Below are 19599 nucleotides of genomic sequence, written 5' to 3' on the forward strand. Positions count from 1 at the left end.
CGGGTTTCAGCAAACTATGCCTCTCTACGACTCTCTCTCCCTGCTGATTTCACTCCCCGGTGCTCTATCATTCCTAGAATAAACACTCAGCTGGATTGACATTCCAAAATGTGACACTTCAAACTTAGCTGCATTGGAAACTATTTCTAATTCCTTCTCCTGTGTTTCTGTTTGATATTGCAAAATATCTCGTGTGTCAATGCAAAAAAATCGTAAAGCAAATCGCTGATAATATCCAATAATGGGGCTCGTCCGGGACTTGAACCCGGGACCTCTCGCATATGCTTTTTCACCCGAAGCGAGAATCATACCACTAGACCAACGAGCCCGCATTCGCGGATTGCGTCACAACTGAACTCCGAAGCCATTTGAAGTTAATTGGTGGAAAACCCGTTGCCCTCTCCGTTGTTGAGAGGAGAGCCTGATTTCGATATATGTTGGGCCTGTATTCCTTTGAGATGACAAGAGTATTCGTTACTTGTTTCAGTCAAAATAAGAATATAACGGAACCTGATGTAGAGCAGATCAGAATGCGTTTGCCAATGGAAAGGAACCAACCAAGGGACGCTTGCTTAAAACTCAATTCCGAGCATACTTTTCTTGCATTGGGTGATGCCTCTGAGCAATTCCCTGCCCCGGCGGCTGCTGAACGGTGAATAATTGGCATGATTTCAGGCGGGTGTACAGAAGCATTTGTTTCATGAACAGCGGAGACGCTTGATAACTGACACGCATTAAGAACTTTATTCAGGACGAATTTTCACACGTCGATGCTGCCTGGCCTGCTGAGTTCCTCCAGCCTGTTGGAATGCAGAACATTGAATAACCGACGAGGTGGTGGTGAGCTTAAAGCGATGTACTGGTCACCTATTCTGTTTTGCAAACGTGCGTCCGAATCCCGTCCTTGACCTTGCCCGTTTGTTTTGTGGCACCATCTGCTGCGCTTTCACATAAACCGCTTCAAAGTTATCATTCAAGCTCAGCTTCAAACTTACTGCTATTAAACCGTAAACAGGCAAACAGCGAGACGAACGTTTTTCTGGGTCTGAGCAGGGAAACACAAAACCTACATCACATACAACACATAAAATTATGTTAACACAATAGCATTACCAGATACTAAATATATATTCGGGAGGTATACTGTACAAGTTGACATTAAGTGCATATCCAGTACAACATATAGTTAAACATATGTGAATAATGCCACAGACGTTGCCATAAATAATGTTTAATGGATGACAACTGGCTGTTCAGAAGTCTCACAGGGCGAAGAAGATGTTACCCAGCCGAACAAACCTTGTTCTCAGCCCGTGGTACGTTCTGCCTGACGGTATGAGGTCGGAGACATTGTGGAACAGTAGGACGAATGCGAGTTGCCTTTGTTATTGACGGAGAGCCCCTGATGAATTCCTCAGCCGTTCTCACAATCCATTACAAAATCCGGGACAAAACTGATCAGCGTTTTCCCTCCCTTTCAACACAAGTGTCCGACTGGGTGCGGTCCGTTTCTCTGGATCTTCTTCTCTTGACTTTGATCAAAGAAGAAGTGTAAGCTGCCGTCCTATCTCGCACTCAAGGTGAGATTTATTGACCCGTCGTGGGCAATTTCTGGATTTCCGCGAACTTCTGCTGATCATAGGATAGCAGTGGACATTTTGCTGCAGTTTTTTCTTACATGCGTGAGCAGACTTCCTCCTGTTTAACAAGCATCGAGAGCAAGGATGACGTCAGACATTGAAACCTACCGAATGCAGACAGGACCAGACACGGTGTATGTGGAGAGGAGTTCCCTATGGGGATGAATAAAGTATCTATCTATCTATCTATCTATCTATGGTGGGGATTTCCAGAAGTACCGGGCAAGCCTCAGAAATGAGGGGGCGATCTTCTAGAACAGCAGTAAGGAGGATATATTTCATTAGCCAGAGAGTAGTGAGTGTAACACACCACGTGGGAGGCCAGGTCTGTGGGTATTTTTAAAGCACAAGTTGAGAGATTCCTGATTGATCAGGGTATTAAATAATATGGCGAAAAGACAGGTGTATGGGGTTGAGAGGGATCCAGAATTAGCCAGAATCGAATGGTAGAGCACATTCGATGGGCTGAATGGCCTAATTCTCCTCCTATGTCCTAAAGCAGGCGTGGGCACTTTATTGGTTTAAGACTCTATTACAGGAGCACACAAACAGCATATTCTTTTTGATGTGTTTTATTGCCACTCAAACGGAACAGGCGACGAACAGTAGAGCATCGGTCTGTGATGACAAAGTCCACGCAGCCAAGCAATGGACAAGATCAACAATAACAATCATGAAACCGAGAGGCGATCCTGAGGGTGTTTCACAACAACATTCGCTGACAGCTCGCATCGTCATTTCTTCATCTTGGAGATTTTGTAATTTCCTGTCCAGTTATCCATGCCTCATCATAATTGGGATTGTAATCGAATGACATCATGTTTATTTTTATATCAGCTGTTGTAAGACAGTCAGCTTTGTGTAGTATTGAATATTCAGTGTGCCGGAGCGAGTATAAATGAATGACCGTGGAGATTCATCAGCTCAGAGTTTCTTCATTGAGATCGCGGGCAGCTGGAAGACAGGCTGAATCTCACACAGCATGCTTGAAACATTTTACCGAGTGAGAAAGACATATTACTTGATCATTGCCGTTATCGGAGTTCCTGGTAAGAATTTCTGCGAATTATCATTTGCAGTCCTATGTGCGCGGTCTGTGGTCTCGTTCAGTTACCGACAGCGTTGTGATGCCGGTGTATCGGTGCAAACATTGTGTCAAAACTCTGTGCTTTTTCAGAAGCTCCCTTGCAGATTAATTCGCGGTGTCAGCTGAAAATGAACCGACTATTGACACAGATGTGGAGAGGAAGTTCGGTGAGATGGACTCATTTTGTGGATTCAGAGCAGGCAGTTTTGATTTATCAAACGCAAAGTACACTGCAGATGCTGTGGTCAAATCAAGACGTGGAAAAAAAGCTGGATGAACTCAGCAGGTCGGGCAGCATCCGTTGAAAGGAACAGTCAACGTTTCGGATCCCGACGAAGGGGTTCGATTCGAAACGTTGACTGCTTCTTTCAACGGATGCTGCCCGACCTGCTGAGTTATTCCAACTTGTTTGTACGTGTAGTTTTCATTTATCAATGCAAAACCGCTGTCGAAGTAAACTCCCGTCATTCACTGCGCCCGGCACCTTTACCGGTCACTTGGTTTTATCCGTCTCAATGGTGATACATGGTTGAAATTCAAATTTAAAGATATTGCGCGGTGTTTTCAGAAACTGCTGCGAGCTCGAAGGGAAAGCGGGCAGCGAAACCCCGGTGAGATTCAGCGGAGAGCCGTAGACATCACTTCCGAGTGAGAATCCGAAACATCGGGAGTTTTCAAAATTCATATCGGGTCTGTGTGCGTTTTAGTGTACCGGGGATTGTTTCCACGCTCTATTATCCGTCAAGTGAAGCAAGAAGGAAGAGTCAATCCAGCAGTGTCCGTGACAGGTCAGACCGGGTAAAGGCGATACTCCGCTCTCGAAAAAAAAGCACGGAAGCATTTAGCAAAATGCCGCAGGAAATCAGAGTAACCCCTAAAAGTGACAAATGTTTTTAAGTATCCACATTGACTTCCCTTTGAGAATTAGATGGTTTAATCACTAACGTTCAAAATATCTCTAAGTTCAGTGGGCCAGGCAAAATCTATAAAAACGAACACTGAAACTTTCTGTTAAGATCCATTGACACAGTGTGAAGGAGCCACGAAGAGAAGTAGTTGCAGAATGCAAATCAAGCGAGAATAAGACATGCAACTGTGATGAAATAAAATTGTTTTCAACAACGAACTTTGGATGTGGACAAAGACGGAGGGAGCAGGCCTTCGAACTATATGGAGTTTGCCAGAACATAAGTGACGGGAACTCGGTAAGCAGCATCGCTGAGACCGTTGCCGAGGTATCCAGGCCTCAGAAGCTAGTCGAGAACCTTCTGGTGTGAAATTTATATTGATTTTTCCATTGCGCCCTTGGCCATCAGTTGACAATACCTCCTCCTGTAACAGCGTTCCTCTTCCAGTCCCGCGTTCTGTACCCGTTCACCCAGCATTCACGCGCTTCAGGCATTGGTCACTCCCGCTTTACACTTGTCAACCTCCAGAAATGAGTTCTCTGCAAAGTCTGATGGTTCTCAATTTCCAGTTTATCCCGGCCCTGAGACCCACTGAGCGGCGAGACTGTAATTCATTCTACCTTTCTGCTTTCCCCCCCGCAGTGAACTTAGTGGCGATTACGATCCTGTCCCGGGGAAAATGTGGCCTCTCCACCTGCACCACTCGCTACCTGGTGGCCATGGCAACGGCGGATCTACTAACCATTATCTTTCGGGTCCTTTTGTGGCGGATCAGTTATTATTACTTCCCCGGGACTTTCCTGGATATCACCCCGGTATGCAGTGTGATCTCTGTCCTCGGAGTTTCAGCCACAGACTGTTCTGTCTGGTTCACCGTCACGTTTACGTTTGATCGGTTTGTCGCCATCTGTTGCCAGAAGCTGAAAACAAAGTATTGCACCGGGAAAACTGCGGCTGCGGTTCTGACAACAACCGGCGTTCTGCTGTTTTAATAATGTGCCCAGATTCTTTACATACCATCCTGCGAAAGTCATTGACAATACACCTTGGGACTGTATTCCAAAGCCCGGCACCTATACGGATCCCGGGTGGTTGGGATATGACTGGCTTACTACCGTTCTAACGCCATTACTCCCGTTCGTGTTAATACTCCTGCTCAACGCTCTGACAGTCAGACACATTTTGTTGACTAGTCGCGTCCGTAAGGGGCTGAGGGGTCAGAGCAAGGCGGAGAACCGCAGTGACCCGGAGATGGAGAGCAGGAGGAGGTCTGTGATCTTACTTCTCACCATCTCCGGGAGCTTCATCATCCTGTGGTCAGTGTATGTTGCCGAATTTCTTTATCACACGATTTCCGGATTGGATCAGAATAATTACAATGATTCGGAATATATATTTCTACACTTCGGACACATGCTCATTATATTAAGTTGCTGCACAAACACGTTTATTTATGTGGTAACTCAGTCCAAGTTCAGAGAGCAGTTCATCAGCGCAGCGAAATATCCGCTCGCATCAATTATTCAACTAATTAATAAACAAAAAATCTAAATTCTTCTCAGAGGCGGTCTCTCCGATTTCAGTGCTGATGCTACAGATCTATGCCGGCTGGTGGCATACTGGCATCAGCGCTGGAGTTCGGAGCGAGAAGTTCCGGGTCGAATCCTGCCGGCTACCTTGCACGCTCTCCAGAATTGCCTGGGTTGACTGTCGAGCTAGCAAGTCGACCTCGTTAAAAAAACAAACAAACAAAAAAATTAACTGGAGAGGGATAGGCTCTTCCAGGTTCGAGGTTTTCTGGCGGTCTCCCGGTGAACGCGACAGCGGTGAAAATAAAAGGGAGAGACACCCAACACGGGAGCAGACCCTTCGGAATCTATACTTTATACTTTGCTTTATTGTCACCAGACAATTAATACTGGAGTGTTCAGTCATCACAGCGATATTTGTTTCTGCGCTTCGCGCTCCCTGAAGTACGGATCTAGAATCCGCGACCTCCACCTCCGACCAAAAATTAAACTCATCCTAACTTTTGTTTTTTATCTTTTCACTGTATTCCCTCTTTAGTGTCCACCGATTCCCTTTGGGTAATAACAGAGCGGGTCAGGATATGAGCATATTCAGGACCAAATCGGCAGGAATGCAACTCATTTGATAGTTTTGTCTTCTGCTTGGGAATGACACGAAAAAGAAAACAAACAGCCGAGATTTGCAGTAAACTTTACAATTCTCCTTCGTATTAGATAAATTTGTTATGCAAAAAAAAATAAAACAGCTCCAGAATATTCGTGCATTTTGTTCACAATTATACAAATTTCTATGGATAATCCTAATGTTCTCTCTGCATTAAGGAAGGAATGAGTTACACTTCCTGATTTCTAAAAAAAACATCCGAGCAAACTGCATATTAAATCTCCATTGCATTCACTCCAGCACAATCTCATGTTTATACTACTACAAACAACAACAATAACAATGATGATGTTGATGATAATCTCTGTTCCGTGTCTCTACCCATCTCCCTGGTCACTCAGACTTCTCTTCTACACTCCAAATCATTTTGCCCAACTCAGATCCCTCGACTTATCCAAGCAATCCTCCTCCTGGTCTGGTTCTACCTCTCCCCCTCGCTCTCTTTCTACCTCATCTTCCTCGCGCCCCATCTCTCACTCCTTCTACACCCAGTATCTCTCCTCGGCACTCCATTCTCTCTCTCTCTGAGCCGATCCGCTCCAGTCTTTCTTCCCAATGCCGCTCCCTCTCTCCCCCTCCCTCTTCTATCTGCCCCACATACCTTCTCCGGCCACACTTTCTCCCCTGTCTCTTTCTCTGCTGCTGTTTCTCTTCCTCCGTCTCATCCTCCAGTCACTATCTCGCTTCCGAAGTGTCTCTCCCATTTTCTCTTACCCCTACCCTCTTTACCCCGCCCTTCCCGCTCCTCAGTCTCCTACCCTGTCATTCCATTGCCACTCGGCTCTGTCTCCATCCTCTCTCTCGTCAAGCTTCTCCCTGCCCTATTCTCTCTTATTCCATTTCTCTCTCTACCTTTTACTCTCTCCCACTCCTGTATTTGACTCACCCTTTTTCTCTCATTCCCTTCACTCTCTCTCTCTCACAAACTCTCTCTCACCGTTTCTCTCCCCTGTCCATGCCCCTCCCCAGTCTCTCTTTACCCTGTCCATGTCCCTCCCCAGTCCCTCTTCTTCCAGTCTATCACCCAGGCTCTCTCTCCAATCTCTCTCCAACCAATCTATTTCCCAGGCTCCCTTCTCCAATCTCTCTCCAATCAGTCTATCTTGTCCAGTCTATTTCTCCCAGACTGATCCGCTCAATCTCTATGCCAGAAGTCTCTAACCCTGGTCTCTTTCTCCCTCTCTCCCAATGTTTCTCCCCCAATCGCCCTCGCCAGTCTCTCTGTTATCGAATCACTCTCTCCCCAGTCTCTATCTACAGATTCTGTCTCTCCCTAGTCTCTCGCCCTCAGTCACTCGCCACGCTCTCTCTCTCCAGTCCATCTCCACCCAGTCTTTCTCTTCCCCAAGTTCTCTCCGTCTCTCTCCCCAATCTCTCCGCACACTGTCTCCCTGTTTCTCTCTCATACCGGTCCACTTTCTCCTCCAGCTCTCACCCACAGTTTCTCCCGCCCCCCGCCGTTTTCCTCCCATAGGCCATCAGCTCCGTCTCCCTCTCCCCTGTCCTTTTCTCCTCCCCAGACTCTCTATCCCTCGTCTCTGCATATTCTCCAGTCTCCCTTTATCTGCCATTATCACTCCCGTCTCCCACAGTCTCTGTCTCTCCAATCACTGTCGCTTTGCAATCCCGCTATCTCTCCCCAACCCGGGACTCTCTCTCCCAGTCTCTCATCCTGCCCACCCCCACCCAGTGTCTCTCTCCTCCGGACTATCTCCCTGCTATTCTATTTCTCACTCATTCCCTCTCAAGTCCCCCAGTTTCCTCTGTCCAGTCTGACTTCCTCACGTCTACCTCGCCCTCCATGTCTCTTTCTTCATCCCGGTCTCTTCCTTGACTCGAGTCTCTCTCCTCGCAGGGGCTCTCATTCCACAGTTTCATCCGCATTCTCACTCTCTTTCTCCTACCAGCCTATTTCTCTCCTCAGTCTTTCGACCCCTTCAGACTTTTGTTCCCCGCCTAGTCTCTCTCTCCTCCCCCTCTCTCTCTTCTCTTCTCTCTCTTTCTCTCTCTCTCCCCCCAAGGCTTTCTGTCTCCCGGTTTCTATCAGCCCATTCGTTCTCTCTCCTTCAACTCTCCCTCCCCCTGTTTCTCTCTCCTCGTCACTCTCCTTCTATGCGTGTCCTTCTCTTGTCTCACGCCCCGTACTTGTCACTCGCTGCTTCTCAACCTCTCCCTTTCTCCTGTCTTTCTCCCAGTCTTTCTCCTTCCTACGCTTCTCTCTTTCGCTCCCCGTGCCTCTCCCCATCTCTGCAAGACTCTCTTCCACTAGTCTCCCTTTTCTCCCAGTCTCTCTTTCCTCTGCCGCCTCTCTCACTCTATAACTCTTTCATCCACTCCCAGTCTCAGTCCAACCAACCTTTCTCCGCCATAGTCTTTCTAACCAAGTGTCTGTTCCCTTGGAATTTCCCTCACGTCTCTAGTTCGTTCGCTTTCCCTTACCTCTCTGATCTTCCGTCTGTCTCTCGTTTTTATCTCAATTTCTCTACCCATCTCTCTCTTCCCCGTGTGTCTCCACTCCACTGTCCACTGTGCTCCCATTCTCCCGTCATTGCCTCCCCCGCGTCCGTTTTTGCTCCGACTCCATTCAAGGCTTGGAAAATGTTGAACACTCCGGATACTGATGGTATTAAGTTACTGCACAAACACGTTATGGGGTAACTCAGTCCAAATTCAGAGAGCAGTTCCCCAGCGCAGCGAGATATCCGTTCATGTCAACTAATTAATAAATAAAATATCTAAGTTCTTCTCAGTGGTGGGAGGAGATATTTCTTCACCTTGACAGTGAGAAACAAGCGGTCATTGGAGAACGTGGCAGCGAGGAGAATACAACGTTTGTAGCCGAGGGAAATACAACATGAGGACAGACACCTCGGCGCCCGCACCAATGATTAAATTCTCCTGCATCTTATTTTGATTTTTGACCATAACCCCGCTGTCGTCATCGCCGAACCACGTTCAATAATAAATCCCGCCCTACATTGTAAATACTCACCGTTCAAGTGATGGACAAAGCCGGTGCTTCTCGCTGACGGGGAGGAAACGGAGCAGCTGCTGGAAATATGGCCGTCAGAGGGAGAGCGGACGGAATTCACAGTGAGCACCCCGACGGTCAGATCGGGACTGGTCCGAGCTTGCAGTGAGTGGGCAGCACCGCAATGAGATTTAGCTGTCTGCACCCAACATCGGATCCGTCAACACGCGATGAGCACACAACATCCACCTGGACACAGATCTGAATTGTAACTGTCGAGTTTGGCTGTTTTCCAAATTTCCATCCGAGCAAAATACATGTTGAATCTCCTCTGCATTCACTCCAGTACAAACACATGTCTGTTAATAATGTTTCATTTTTTCTCACAGCTAAGACTGGTAAAACTCATTTTTCCTACTATTCTAGTAATGTTTATTATTGTAGTTTTCTGGAGATTTAGAGAAATATTGCTGTGTAGGTGTAATTATTGTTGTGCAGTGACTCTGGGATGAAACCACCAGTGGATATTACAATTGGGACATTGTACACCCTTTTCATTTACCATAGTCTTTCAATTTTATTTTTCAAGTCAGCATATTTTTGTTGTTTCTCAAGTACTGAATTCTGTCTATTATGTGTGTTTGGAATGACACACACATACATGCAGATTTGTCTCTTGTTTTTTTATTGGTTGACTATTAAGTAAATTGCTTTTTCTGTTTAATCCTGTAATATTATATCCGGATGTCTCTGATGTATTGGCCTATCTCTAGGAATGGATTTGGTCCTAATAAAATTGTCGGACTCTAACTCTAAAACTCCCTCAGGATTCTATTTGGAGTAATGGATCGTCTCTTTCATGAGTTTACAATTTAAAGCATGATTTTGGTGATTATGCCTGCAACTTGATTGTGCCTGTGTGAGTAATCAGCTTGAGTTAAACTGTTTCAGCATACTGTAATGTGTTAAATAATTTCTGGTTTATCTTAATTTCTGCCTTCGTCGTCTTGACTTTGTTCGTCTTTTATTGTGTGTTTTCGATATTTTCGTGTTACCCACCCTGTCCTATATTGCCACAGAAGGAATGGAACTCCCCCAACACCGTTTCTGAATGTGAGCAGCTCCCTGACCATCTTCTTCTCCACAGCGCAATCTACTACTTTGTCCCTCCTTTCTTCCTCACCCTCACCATTCTCTCACCCCTCTCTAATAGTTCAGCACGCCCCCTCTCCCTCAGCCCCCTTCCTCCACCCTCACCTTCCCCTTTCCCCTGTCTTACTCCTCTCGCCCCACTTGCCTTCACTCTCACTTTTCTTCTATAAATAGTGGCGTGCAAAAGTTTGGATACCCCTAGTCAAAATTTCTTTTGCTTTGAATATCTAAGCGAGTAAAAGATGACTTGATTTCCAAAAGCATAAAGTTAAAGATGACACGTTTCTTTAATATTTTAAGAAAGATTACATTTTATTTTCATCTTTTACAGTTTCAAAATAACAATAAAAGGAAAAGGGCCTGAAGCAAAGGTTTGGTTACCCTGCATGGCAGTACTTAGTAACACCCCCTTTGGCAAGTATCACAGCTTGTAGACGCTTTCAGCAGACATCGAATAGTCCTTCAATTCTTGGTTGATGGAATTTCGCCGGTTCTTCGTTGCAAAAGGCTTCTAGTTCTGTGAGATTTTTGGGCCGCATTGCTCTTTTGAAGTCTAGCCACAGATGTTCGATGATGTTTAGGTCGGGGGACTGTCAGGTCCATGGGAAAACCTTCCACTTGCGCCTCTTGACGTAGTCCATTGTGGATTCTGAGGTGTGCATAGGATCATTATCCTGTTGCAGAAGCCATCCTCTTCTAACCTTCAGATTTTTTACAGAGGGTGTGATGTTTGCTTCCAGAATTTGCTGGTATTTAATTGAATTCGTTCTTCCCTCCACCAGGGAAATGTTTCCCGTGACACTTGCCTACAACACAAGCCTAAAGCATGATCGATCCACCCCGTGCTCATGAAATTCTGCACCCTTCAGCTTTCGCCTCTTGAGGTAGTGCATTGTGGATTTTGAGATGTGTTTAGGTTCATTATCTTGTTATAGAAGCCATCCTTTTTTCATTTTCGGCTTTTTTACAGATGGTGTGATATTTGCTTCCAGAATTTGCTGGTATTCAATTGATTTCTTTCTTCCCTCTACCCGTAAATGTTCCCCGTGCCACTGGCTGCAACACGCCCAAAGCATGATCAATCCACCCCCGTGCTTAACAGTTGGAAAGGTGTTCTTTTCATGAAATTCTGCACCCTTTTTTCTCCAAATATACTTTTGCTCATTGAGGCCAAAAAAATCTACTTTAAGGTCATCAGTCCACGGGACTTGTTTCCAAAATGCTTCAGGCTTGTTTAGATGTACCTTTGCAAACTTCCGACGCTGTATTTTGTGGTGAGAACAGGAAAGGTTTTCATCTGACGACTCTTCCATGAAGGTCATATTTGTGCAGGTGTCGCTGCACGGTAGAACAGTGCACCACCACTCCAGAGTTTGCTAAATACGGGAGGGAGCGGGACACTCTCCCACCTCCAGTCCGCCACAATCGTAGCTGGTGGGGTTTCGCTCCCCGGAGAGTGAGGTGCTGCTGCTCGCTTGCGAGGCGTTTCGAGTCGATAGGGTCTTCAGACCGAAGGGGCTGTGGAATGGTGGGTGAAAGTTGGGGACTTTCCTCGTCTCCGTGGGTCTGATCCATGGGGGAGCGGCGACCCGGTAGGTGGAAGCTCCGTAGTCCCGGCACTGGTGGATTTGTTCGTGCTCCTAGGCTCGGGGATTCCATGGTCCTGAGGTCAAAGGAAGGGTGTTGTGAGAGCACAGAAATACCGGGTTAGGCCATTAGTGGGAGCTCTTAGATGTTTTAAATTTACTGTAGTTCCGTACATCAATTTAACTACTTATGCAGTAATAAAAAAAGAAGTCTTTAGAAAATATAATAAAACTAATATTTCATCGTGCTTCACTCTGAAATGAGTTGAAATTACCTTGATTTCTTATATCCTTCACATACATGAGGAGTAAAAATCTTCACGTCACGTCTCTATCTAAATGTACAATCATAGTAATTTATAGTAAATAGAACAGTCAATGTAGCATAGAGTACAAACAAATCAGCGTGAGTTAATCAGCCTGATGTCCTGGTGGAAGCTGTCCCGGAGCCTGTTGGTCCTGGATTTTATGCTGCGGTACCGCTTCCTGGATGGTAGCAGCTGGAATAGATAGTGGTTGTGCTGACCAGGGTCTCCAGTGAACCTTCTGGCCCTTTTTACACACATGTCCCTGCAAATGTCCTGAATCATGGGAAATTCACATCTACAGATGCGCTGGCCTGTCCGCACAACTCATTGTAAAGTACTGCGATTGAGGGAGGTACAGTTCCCATACCAGGCAGTGATGCCGCCAGTCATGATGCTCTCAATTGTGCCCCTGTAAAAAATTCTTAGGATTTCGGGACCATACCAAACTTCCTCAACAGTCTGAGGTGAAAGAGGCGCTGTTGTGCCTTTTTCACTTCACAGCTGGTCTGTACAGGCCACGTGAGGTCCTCGGTGATGTGGATTGCAGGAACCTAAAGCTGTTTACCCTCTCAACCGCAGATCCATTGATGTCAATAGGGGTTAGCCCGTCTCCATTCCTCCTGTAATCAACAGCCAGATTATTGTTTTTGCGACATTGAGGGAAAGGTTTTTATTTTGCCATCACTGTGTCAGAGAGATAACTTCTTCCCTGTAGGCCACTTCGTTATTTTTTGATATTAGGCCAATAAATGTAGTGTCGTCGGCAAATTTAATTAACAGATTGGAGCTGTGGGTGGCGATACAGTCATGGGTATACTGGGAGTAAGGGACGGTTCTCAGTACATGGCCTTGAGGGGCTCCTGTGATGAAAGTCAGAGGGGTGGAGGTGAGGGAGCCCACTCTTACAACCTGCTGGCGATCTGAGAGGCAGGGTCAAGGACGAGATCTCTGAGCTTCCTGTCGAGCCTGGAGGGGATTATGATGTTGGAGTCCAAGAACAGCATTCCTACATAAGCACAATTCTTCTCCAGATATGTAAGGACGGTGTGTAGAGCAGTGGCTATTGCACCGTCTGTGGATCGGTTGTGTCGGTAGGGAAATCATAAGGGGTCCAGCACCCTCCTTTCGTAAAAGTGTTACATATACTAATGACACAAGCCCGCGTCAGTCACCAAGTGATCTGAATGCCCCGCTGTGTCCCCACAACCTCGTGTCATTCCCCATACCCATCCCATTACTCCACTTTCTGCCCACTGCCCCTTGTCAGGGTTCAAGTTAATCACTCTACAAGCTCTCGTCCTAAGGCTATGTGTCATTTCCCGAAGTAATTAACTGTGTAAGTGGAATTATGAAGATATTAGGCTGTAACATCAAAGCATAAATCAGGAACGGATATTTCCTGGGAAATGGAACACAACGGAAATGTGGATATATTTTAGGCTGCACTTACATGGTTCTGGACAGGTTTGCTTCATTCAGACAGGGGACGGACTGTAGGGTGAAGGAACCATGGTTGATAAGAGATGTGATACAGCTGGTCAAGAGGAAGAAAGAAGCTTCAGGAAGCTGACCTCAGGATTAAAAAGCAAGGATCAGGCATGACTGTAGATTTACATAGTAGCCGGGGACAAACTGAAGAATGAAATTAGGATCACTAGAAACGTCTACAGAAGGTCTACAGTGGCTTTAAGAAAAACCCCAAGCCATTCGAGATGTATGCGAAGAAGAATATTACCGGAAATGAGTGTAGGACCGGTCGGAGAAAGAAAATGAAACAAGCCCCTGAGGTCGGGGGAAGAAGGGCAGGTCCTGAATGAAGACTTTAGTTCAGTATTCACCAGTCAGAGGGACATTTGTGAGAAAAGCGTTAAACGGGCCGATGTGCGACAAGGTACCAAGGTTAAAGATGTACAAGGATGTACCGTACGTACCGTACTTGTGTGGTCGAGAGAATCCCTGGGTGACTGCGGGAAGCGGTGAGTCCTACTTCAGTGACGGGCTAATTATTGGAGAACATTCTTAGAAACAGGATTTACGAGAATTTGCAGAAGCAGTATCTGATTTGGGAGAATCAGTATGGCTTTGTAAGGGGCAGATCATCTCTCACGACCCTGGTTCAATTCTGTGAGAATGTGACGGTTATCCTTCGGTTAACCATGGTAAGACCTTTCAGAACGTTAGAAAACTTGGTATCCTGGAAAAGTTGGCTTGTGGAATAAGGACTGACGCGTAAGAAGGCAGAGAATAGTTGTGGATGGAACGTTTTCCCTTTGGATGCTGGTGCCTGTGGTGCCCTGCAGAAATTTGTTCTGAGACCCCCCCCCCCCCCCGGTTTTCTGTGCTATAAAAGTGATGTGAATAAGGAAGTGGAACGGTGAATTATTGTATTTTCAATGATGTGGAAGTTGGAGGAATTATGGATAGTATAGAAGATAATCAGAATTTACAACAGGACAGTGACAGGACGCAGAGCAGCGCTGAGAAGTTACAGATGGAGTTCAACCCGGAACGTTACGGAGTGATTCTCTTTGGAAGGATGACTTAGAATGCAGAGGTGATACTTTCTCGAGTCAACCGAGGGCCGCACATTAGTACGAGTTCCAAAATGGAAACAGAGTTATGAGACTTTCTCCAATAAACCGAGGCCAGTTCATCGGTACGAGAACCACAATCGGCACGGAGCGGTGCACTGCAGGAGCAGAAGGAAGTGTGATTGACAAGTGAGCTTGAACACATCCGCTGTTCTGCACATACTCACAGTGACGCTAGAAAGGCAATATACCTGATAGTAAATCAGGACAAAAAAAGACAGCTTCGTAACAAATAATAGAACAGCCTGGGAACCTGCGGAGAATTCACAGATTGCACTTGCTACTTTTGTTCAAAGAGAGAATGGATGGAGAAATAGTGGTAAAATTGTGGCAGGTTTGAGCATATGTTTAAATTTAAATAGACTGCATCGCAGGTCACGGGTATGGGGTGGTCAAGTCATTCACTGGCAGAGGTCAGGTTCCTGCCAAACGGCCCATGTGTGCGCTGGAAAACATTGTTCTTCAAACTTTCCTCAGCCCTCGCTAATCTCCCGAGGACACGTTCCAGTTTTGATCACAGATCTAACGAATATCGCTGTGGATCTTTTAAATTGTGTCGTGGAATATATGTGCAGTATATTTTATTGTAACACGTGTCAGCTCTCACTGTGATTACCAACACTCAAACCGCCCGGAATGACTGGAAAGAACGAAAGAAAAGAATGAACAGATATTCCCCTTTAATAAAGAAGCGTTCTCCATTTCACCGGGCAGACCAAACTCCTTCCCTCAATTTTAGAAGCAAATGTGCTCCGTTGAATGCTACAAAATAAATCGACTTCATTATGAACGCCTCCATAAACACTGATACAAAAATGTCCTGTTTAAATAGCTGAGGTCAGTTGTCATGGAATTTAAATTGACAAATTAACACTATACTTTGTTTTAACGTAAGTACATTGCAATATTCCTTGAGAAGTCAAATTCATGACACAGTGACAGAGTGAGTAAAAATAGTTTAACGTAAGCGTTTGTGCAATTGGTTGTCACTAATGTCCCTGAAGTGACAGCCACGCTAATTGCCTCAGTGGAATTGCTCTCTCCTCAATAAAAGTCTGCTAAACCGATCACCAGTCCAACTGAGCAGCTGAAACGCTCCGTGCAACTGAACGCTGCTTCTGACGGAATATGGGATATGCGGTGAATTATTACATCGCGGCCATTTTCTATCCCACACTTGTAGCGGTTGGTGTCCCCGGTAAGATGCCGGAGCTGGTTACTTTATGTATGGTGCCGTCGTTACTCTGCTGCGGTATCCGCACTGTTACTGAGCACAGATGCTACCATCGGCTGAAACGTGTTTCCGGAATGGAGGTTTCAGGCATCTGATTGTTTCATTTTCATTATCCGTACTTTGATAGCAGTGTTTTCTTTCTTTTGTCAATTAAGTTGGTGCCGATATTGTCGTTGTTTCACAATTTCACATCGCTAAGCTTTCTGAAGTGATGCTGGTCTCTGCTTTTCTAGGTCCGAGTCTCTATCAGTGCAGACAGTTCGACCTTATAACAACGTGCTAGCTTATTTAAATGACACGTAGGTCTGTTCCCCTGTAAGTCAGTAAAGGAGAACTCGTGCTTTATATCTCATTGACTCCCCTTTGTCACCGCTACAAACAATCCCTTCAGCTATTTCGCTTCTAATAGTGGACATGGTGTTGTTTACAGGAGCGATCGACTGCTCACCGGTACGTGAGTCGTGGAACTCGGATGCCTCGCTCTAAACTGTGGGAATGTCGTCAATCCACTGACACTCACATCCGTCATTGTCTTCCAGCCGGAGTGCAGCGACCGAGACCGCACACACTGGATTCCCGCTTCCCACTTCCAAACAGACCAAACCCTGCACAGCATCGGAAGAATGGAGGCATTCACGGAGATGCTGCTAACAATATTATTTTATTTCCAATTATCTTGTAGTTAATTTAACAGCGACTGTGATCCTCTCTCGGGGAAAGTGCGTCAACCATACCTGGTTGGAATGGCTTTAGCGGATCTGGTTGTGGTTATCGATGTTACTTTAGTGGAACAGACCAACTTTATCTACATTTATTCCAGATCCCTGCTCATCACTCCTGTATGCGCTCTGACACTTGTATTTGTGACTGTAACGACGGACTGTTCTGTTTGGTTGACGGTCAGTTTTACCTTCGATCGCTTCATTGCAATACGTTGCCGAAAGCTGCGGATGAGATACTGCACCGAGAGAACAGCTACGGTGGTTATCGTGACCGTGGTTATAGTGAGCTGCGGGAGATGTGTCCCGATTTACTTTGCCATTGAACCTTACGTCATCATTGACAACATTCCGTGGTGGTGCATCGGCACATATGAATACGCTACTTCACCCGTGTGGAGAGGATACGCAATACTGGACTGTATTTTAACACCATTGCTACCAATCGGCTTAATCCTGGTGTTTAACGTGTTAACCGTAAGGCATATCGTTGTGGCAAATAGAGTCCGCAGAAGGCTTCGCCACAGCAGCGACAATCAGAAAGATGCCGAGGTGGAAAACCGCAGAAAATCGATGATTTTGTTGTTTTCTATATCAGCTAATTTCATATTATTTTGGATGCCCAATGTAGCGCATTCCCTGAATTGGCAATTGGAAAACTATTTCTACCAGGACAGATATTTGAGTACCCCAGTATGCATCCTACAGCAATTTGGGTTCATGTTGCAAATGCTCAGCATGTGTACCAATACTTGTATCTATACACTAGCACAGAGGAAATTCAGAGAAGAGCTGAGGAATGGAATGAAGTATGTGTTTACATTAAATGGCCATCTGTGTAGATAACGCCCGTGCCTTATGGCAATTCAGCGGAGTTTTCAAATAAAGCCGTTTTGCAATGAACAGGTTTGGCAAATATGTCATAAACTCAAACAATCATGTGCCTGGTCGCTCTGAAATTGCAGAATTGGCGGAAGATTGCCCACATCATAAGTTCAGGTTGGTGGCAATACAAGCGCTCATTGCTGCTGGCGTGAATATTACACTGGTTGAAGTATGTTCCAACCTATCACAGACACTCGACTGTCACAAGGGCAGGGATGGCTTCAGGGCTTTCCGCGTTTTAGATGTTTCAAAATCGACAGGGTCGTTTAACATAATGTAAAGGGAGTGCGATGGCTAACCAGGGATAGTATCGCAACTGCAGAAATGTAGGACAACATGGAGCGTCCGTTTTTTAATAAAATGTGAGACGAACGCAGAAACATTTGGAATATTCTGTACAGCTGCCCTCTAACAGAAAAACTGCAACTAGAACAGAGAGGAACCGATCGGGATGCGGGACTTGGACATTTTCCAGGTTATTTACATGGGTAACTGAAACATCCATAATGTTCTTTGACATCTCCCCAGGGTAAAAGTTTTAATTATGGCATAATTTCTTGGTAGTGTCCAGGAAGGATTCATGTCACTACAAGAAGACAGGCGCACTCGCGAACAGTCCGTACCGGATCTAATATAAGAAAGGGTAACAGGTCAGGTGACAGATCTCTCCGAGGGTCAGCATTTCAGAATGATAGGGCAGAACTCCCCTCCACTTACCTTGCCCAGGGATAGGACCAGAGAGTATGGAGTGTGTTTTATTGGGGGTCTGCGAATTATGGTGCTGGCTGGCAGGATTTTACGAAGGTACATTGGGAAATGATGCACTCGGGGTATTGCGCAACAGATATGTGGGGATTGTTTAGGGAGCACTTACACGGGTTCAGTATAGGCTTGCCTCAGTGACGCAGGGAAAGGATGACAGTGTAAAGTAACCCTGGGAGACAAGGAACAAAACGTGAACAGGAAGAAAGGATCAAATAACGCTGTAGCGAGTCACAATGTAGACAGGAAGGAATATAACAGTAGACTTAAAGGAGTGATGGGGGATTTGAGAAATACTTGACAAGTTGCACTGTGAAGAACAGGAGGAGACTGGGGAGAGTGTGGGCAAATCAGAGGTAAAAGAGGAAAACTTGTGTCTGGAGACCAAGGAAACAGTGAAGACCCTTACTGAATGCATTGATCAATGTGTCCACAACGGAATAAGGCAGATATGCTCGAACGTGCCGACGCTGAGAAAGAGGATGCGCTGGAAACTTGGGAAAACATTATGATATATGATTCCCGGGTGCCGGAAGAGTTATAGTCCAGCTAATTTTGGAAGGCGAACTCAGATATTGTTGAGCTTTTGGACAGGATATTTGTGTTTTCACTGGCCACGGAAGTAGAACTAGAAGATTGGAGCATGGAAAATGTTATTCATTTGTTGACGAAAAATAACAGGGATGCTTCTTGGAATTATAGACCACGGAGTCTCACATCGGTAGTGGGTAAACTACTGGAGACGATTACTAAAGAGGGAATTAATGAGTATTTGGAGAAGCATAGTCTGGCTACGGAGAGAAAGCATAGAATGCTGTCATTAATGAGCCAGATGGATTTAATTGAAAAAGTGAAAATAAAACTAACGGATGAACCAGGACAGTCGATGTGGGTGCATTAATTATGGTCAGGCGTTTGATCAGTTCCCCATAGTAGACTCATTCAGAAAGTCAGGAGGCATGGGATCGAGGGAAACCTGGCTGCGCTGATTTAGAATTGGTTTCCTAACAGAAGGCAGAAGATGTAGTAGACAGAAGAAATTCTGCCTGGAAGACAAATGGCAGCCGTGTTCCGCATGGAGAGACGAAACTTCGGTACAATTTTCAACTCTATTGCGAGTCTGCAGTTACAGTGCTCCGAGAAATAGGGCTGAGTAATTAATCTTTTTAATCTGACCACACAGCGGCACCCGGATAATTAATGGAATTAGGGCTGATGACGTAAGCAAATGGCTGAGCTATTGACCGCACCAGCGCGTTTTCTGAACTGACCTGTCATTTACATATTACAGGGCAAATGCTACAATGTCTGCAAAACACCTTTTCCAATGGAGCCCTACAATTTAAAAACAGCATTTCAAAGTGCTCAGCAGCAGCTTCTGGCGCTTATTAAAAGAACCAGCCTTCCAAAATGTCAATTCTAAATTCCCAATTCAAGTACACACCAATTTATCCTAAAGCTAATTTACCTCTGAATCGTGGTTTTATTGTATCGTGTGTAGATACGATCATATTTCGATCCCTTTAACCCTGAATCCACATGGCCTGTGTGGAATCCGTGTCT

The 19599-nt window shown here is 45.6% G+C and overlaps 1 non-coding gene across 1 annotated transcript; it reads right to left on the reverse strand.

The window, feature by feature from the left end:
• Positions 1–244: 244 nt before the first annotated feature.
• Positions 245–328, reverse strand: trnap-cgg (transfer RNA proline (anticodon CGG)). The gene is given in 2 exon segments: positions 245–280; positions 293–328. It is a non-coding gene; the product is annotated as a tRNA-Pro (tRNA).
• Positions 329–19599: the final 19271 nt, after the last annotated feature.

The sequence above is a fragment of the Hemitrygon akajei genome, unplaced genomic scaffold, assembly GCF_048418815.1.
Source record: "Hemitrygon akajei unplaced genomic scaffold, sHemAka1.3 Scf000050, whole genome shotgun sequence".
In the NCBI taxonomy this organism is placed as follows: domain Eukaryota; kingdom Metazoa; phylum Chordata; class Chondrichthyes; order Myliobatiformes; family Dasyatidae; genus Hemitrygon; species Hemitrygon akajei.